Source organism: Solanum lycopersicum, chromosome 10 (assembly GCF_036512215.1).
Source record: "Solanum lycopersicum chromosome 10, SLM_r2.1".
Taxonomy (NCBI): domain Eukaryota; kingdom Viridiplantae; phylum Streptophyta; class Magnoliopsida; order Solanales; family Solanaceae; genus Solanum; species Solanum lycopersicum.
In genome coordinates this window covers 25,489,557-25,495,556 of record NC_090809.1, presented here as the reverse complement: position 1 = coordinate 25,495,556, position 6,000 = coordinate 25,489,557, and positions in this window count along the sequence as shown.

Here is a 6,000-nt window from a genome sequence, read left to right as displayed (position 1 = left end):
TAAAAAAAAAGTGATTTAATCAAATTCATTTCAATAGAAATTGAGTATTATCAATGAAATTTAAAAATCGATACTATAAATTTGATGAACAAGTGGGATGAGTTCTATGTTTTTCTTTTTTGAATTTGTATTTAGTTTGAATTTTTGTAACTGATGAGACTTTTAAGCCTTTAAAAAAAATTCTCCCTAGTAAATTTCTCCCATTCTATTATTTAATGATCGTATTCTTTAAATCAAAATAAATAATAAAAACTTATATAAGATACATAATAAATTAAAAATTTGATATTTTACTAAATAAAAAAAGTGTTGACAATGAATCTTATTAAATTTTAAAATATTAACATTTTGAAAAATTTCTAAATTAAAACTAGGGTCAAATCACATGTTCTGTCTTGATGGCTCAACTCCCCAATCCCCTTCCATTATTCACCTTGTTTCCCTTCTCAATATTTTAAAAGTTATTCTTCCCACCATTAATCACGTGTGACTGGCGTGTTCCTTTGTTAACCAATCGAGTTCTGGCATGTTCTTCGGCGGGACTCTGCCACATTCTAATCGTAATCATCCACCCGAGCAGCAGACTCCACCCATAAAGGTACTGAAAAACTAAGATCATTGACAATTAAATTCACTGTCTCTGAGAATTGAAAGTCAGAGTTCTTCACGCAAATTCTAGCCCATCTCAATTGCTGTCTGTATCTAGTATCATCATCACCAATTGCCTTTAATAGATTTTCAGACCAGAGATGAGATGGGAAGCCCAATTATAAATCCAAGTACACCCTGGGTTTACATTTTTTCCTGTAGCATGTAGGAGACCACCATTCCAAAATCATCTCCTACTATTATCGAATACCCGTCTCCCCATTTTTACCCTTTCCACTTCAATACTCAAAGGAAATTTAAAGAGGAAGTATTAATTGTTTAATTCTTTGACCTTCACTCCTGCTAGTATCTTCAAAGATTTAATGTCCAAACTTTGAATGTCCTTTTGGGAAGGTGGTTTTAGTGATTCATCTTTTAAGGAACCCAATAGACACCTTTGATGGAAATTTACCCTACTCCTCAGAGAATTTGCGTCAATGCGAAATTTATTTGGCTCTAGCATGTCATATTTCTCCTTACAAGATCAATTCAGAGAACTTTCAATGAATCAACTTGTCAAGTATCTATTAGAAACTACTTCTCTAACCTACAGAGGTGGAGTAACATTTGTGTACATTGTATGCTCCCCAAACTCCTTAATGAGTGAAATGTGTCAATAGTAGAGCATGTTTTTTCTTACAAAATAAAGTTGAATACTTTCGAAGAGAATTGCAATTATTGAGTTACAATTAGTTGATCGACTTTTTTATTACAACATAAAGTTGAACGAATTATTAAGATAGTTACCATTACTTTAATAAATTTTGTGTTATCAAATAAAATACAAAATTAAATGATTTTTAAGATAAAATTATTCATATTGTGGCCGTGCAAAAAACTAAAGTGGCTAAATAATAAAGGAGGAAGAGGAACCATGGGAATGAAGAATCATAGGAGAGGGGATCAGGGGAAAAAAAGAAGAAATTTTGAGAAAAATATTTATGTGAATTTCTAATTAAGGACACGATGTAACCATTCATATACATAATTAAAATAAACTAATCATTACAAAATTTTCAAAAGAAAATCAATGAATATGTAAAATGAAATTATGTAACCTAGGAGAAAATAGTAATATGATAAGTAATTTGCCTTAAAACAAACGGTAAAATACAATTAAAGAACCTCTATACTCTTAAAAAATTTATTATCTAAAAATATTATAACATCAAAATACAAGAAAAGTCCAATTCTAATAAATTTAAAAAGAATGTACTAACCGCGTGAAACATGGGCTCATTTACTAGCATATATATAAAAGGAAATCTTAGAGCTGCCTATGTGGGCCTCACATATCACAATTTTGTTTCACTCTGACATAAAATTCACAACTTTTCATAGGAGTCGCAACTCTTTAAAAATGTAAAAGTCACAACCTTTTTGAAAAATCCCAATTTTTTAAAAAAATCCCAATTTTTTAAAAAAATCCCAATTTTTTCACAAAAGTCACAACTTTTCACAAAATTAACAACTCTTAATTTCTCTTTCATGCACTTTAAAATGCAACACTCAATTCAAGGAATCAAAGAAGAAATAATAAATACAAAAAAGTGATTTCAATTGCAATGCGACATTAGTACTCTTGCGCCTCTCGGTTCACAACTCATCACGCTGATGGAATGGTTGAATTCAAAACATTTTAGTTCTTTAGGAAACAAATTTTCTCTTTCTGCAACTATTATTTGAAGTTTTTTTGGCTATAGAAAATTCAAATGCGATCACATTAATTTAGCTTTTTATGAAGTGTGCTTCTTTCTTTGAAGTTTTCTTCCTCCTATTTCATGTAGCATAATATTTTACTGCAAGTCACAGCGATTTGTATAAATACTGCAATTCCTTTTTGGTATTTTGGTTATTTCTTTTAACTCTACTAAATATTCCAGGAAGGTTAATTGAAAATTGATCTTCTTTTTATCCCTTTCTAGAGGCTTTTCATGTACTTTTTGGGAAATTTGCTTGTGGGATGATAATAAATATGCGATAACTAATATGAATTCAATGATGGAGTTTGTTAAAAGAACCAATCGTATTTCTCTCTTGCTTGCCACATTTAGTATATAATTTTGATTGTTTTATCTTAGGTACAAATATTTTATATTTCCATTGCACTCTTCCTAGAATATTAGTATATAAACAATTAGTCCACTTCTTTTATCGGAAATTGACTAATTTTTAATATTTCCACCTCTCTTCTTTTTGGGCATAACAAGATATCAAGTTTTTTGAAGCTTACAGGTGTCCGAAATACACTTTGATAAAAATAACTTTTATTGGCAATAAATACTAACAATAATGAAGAGTGTTTGAGCTTTTACCAACATCAATCTATTGTAATTAGATTCAGTGTCGTTATATACTTCATGGAATTTACTATAGAGTAATAACAGCCTCTAAAAATATAAACTTAGCAACAATTAATATATTAATTATCGTTAATGATCATTTTTCATTGTAGTGATAATTCTTTCTTTGGCTTCTTTCAATTAAACTTGTACGAACTGTGAACATGGATACATCCCCATAGACTATTTTTTAGAATCTAGTCGCATTCATCCCAGTTTTGCCATAGGACTTGCATAACTATTTCCTTCCTTAGAATATACATCATGAAGATCCCAAGTTCGGACTGAACTCTGAAGACGCCAACATTCTTCTATGACGTCGCGATTGGGGTGATAGTGTTTGACACCTCTTTTACTCATGAACATAAATGCTTCATTTGATTCTATCTCAATAATAACTTTCATCATGTTGAAGTTCTTCGTCAGGGTCGACCCGCCATGTATAGCCCACAATTTCGCTGTGAGGCACGACGTTGTTACTACACCTAGTCGGCCACAAATCCTCCTAGCCACCTACCCCTACCGTCTCTTGCTATTCCTCTTATTCCTCTAATCCTGAATTCTACATAAAAATTTCAGTATCTAGACAGTGGAAATGACCAACTAATGTACCTAGGGTCATCTCATTATCTAACATATCTAACTACGAATTGAACATGATATGAACATTAGATACATATCCAATTAATGGAGGGTCAAACAAGGTAAACATTAGTAAAGTATCCAATTAATGGAAAATGGATTAAGTGCCAATTATAGGCAGGATCTTTTTAAAAGTAAACAAGGGAAAGGGCATAATATAGGATTGACTAAAATAGACTGTATATCAATGTGAAATTTAATAACTTAATTGATTGACTATCTAAAAATTTTGTCAGGTTGGTGAGAGTTCGATTTTCCACATTGCAATCCCCTCCCTTGTTTCCCCTATCAACAATAATTTAAAAGAATGATATTAAAATAAATCATACCAACATGAAAACATAGCAATGACAATCTGAGAGAAAATAAATAGTGTAAACAAATTTTACTAGTATTTAGATAGTGTCATACAAGTTTCACTATATCTTCATCTATTTTCCTTTTTTGTCACTTATGAAAGAGGCCTCTCATATTTAGTGTTTTTTTTTCAATCTAAACTACACAGTAAATGGATAAACTATTAAAAAAGTGAAAATGGGTTTCAAAATGGAAAGAGCATACCAGTTCATAGAAAAAATAATGAGAGTTTGAAGAATATTGTTAGGGTTTGTGATAATGTTCAAATATAGTGAAAAGAAATATAAACTATTGTATGCAATATATTTACCCAACTATGTCACGGTCGATCCAACAGAGAATATGGAAGAATATTATCAATAGCAAATATTTAACTCGATAGTCGTCACATAAAAATGGGGGTTTTTAAATGGAAATAAAAAATAAAAAAATAAAAAAAGTTTTGAACTAAGTATTTATTTATATCAAAAATAATAAAATAACTAGGAATGTGTTCCTCATAAGCACATAACGCCGTATCCCTAGCAATATCAATTCTTCCCTAGTGTTTTGCATGTAAAGTGATAAGTTATTTATCTCTAAATCCTTGGTCCGGCATCTAGAGAATTTCAGCCCGTACATTGGTTCGGCTACGTGTGTATAATTTACTAACCCTTACATTTACTTCATATTAGACATCATAATCGATGTATGACTTAGTTATTACTTCGCATCAATCGACACTAGCCTATTAGATACTATCCCAGTAAATCTATGCTGATAATTCTTTTCCTATTAACTACTTTTTTGATCCACGAGTAGCAACAAGGCGAGTTCTAAAGAGTACACTCGTTTATAATACTTCTAAGTGAAATATTATCAATACATGCAAGAACCTATTTGAGAATTGCTTAATTACTATTCATACTTTGTTAATCGCTCATGGTTCTCACAAACCTAGTTGTAGAGCTTAGATACTCATTATCTCAAAAACGCAATCAAAATTTATAAAAATAAATTTGTTCTTGTTAATCATAAAAAGTTAAAAACAATAGCTAAACTATCTTTGATTAATCTCGGATACAAATATATTATAAAGGAGAAAAAATAATAAACTACAATTATCCGGCCTCCACGGCAGCTCTTATAAAACTCCAAAGCTAGAAGAAAATTTATATTATGTCTTGTATCTTGGTTGTTGGCCTTCACCCTCAATAATTATTTCTATGGACTATTTATAAATAAAAAAAAATCCTAATAAAATAATTGAATCCAAAATAAATTAGGGATTCAAAACCTAGAAAGAAATGATTCAGTAAATTATTTACTGGAAATTTGTGTTGCCGCTACCTTTAATTGAGTTGATCACTTAGTTGCTACCACGTTACAACAATTTGATTTTGAAAATTGTGGCACTTTTCGATATATATATATATATATATATATATACACACACACACACACACACACACTCAAAACATACAAGTATAAATGATAAATGCGCGGTAAATAATGATAAAAATGTGTATTTTAGCCTCACATCAATGCCCCACACTTAAAATTTTTGCTCGTCCTGGAGCAAACATTAAAAAAAATCATACTAGCAATGCCATCACTTTTATTAATACAAACAATTAGTTCATATATCTATTTCAAAATATTAAGTAGACTTCACAATCATTATGCAAGACACAAAATAAACAACATACCTCTAACTTCCTAACTTCAAGGAAGGACTTTGAACTCATCAAATTTATGCTCGCTCATCTACTCTTATCAAAGAAAGTTAATAACATCACCTATCTATCATGAATCAAGTTTCCTCACAAAAAGAAATAGTCCACACACTCAATTCAAAATATTGAGTATAAATTAAGGAAGTCATATCAAGAACAACTCTCACACTCACAAATAACACATGTATGCACAAAGAATCATATGCTTGCCCATTATGTACATATCCACTAATTAATCATGCTTGAATAGAATCAAAGAGGACTTTAACGGGTTATAATGTAGGCTAGGGGATGAT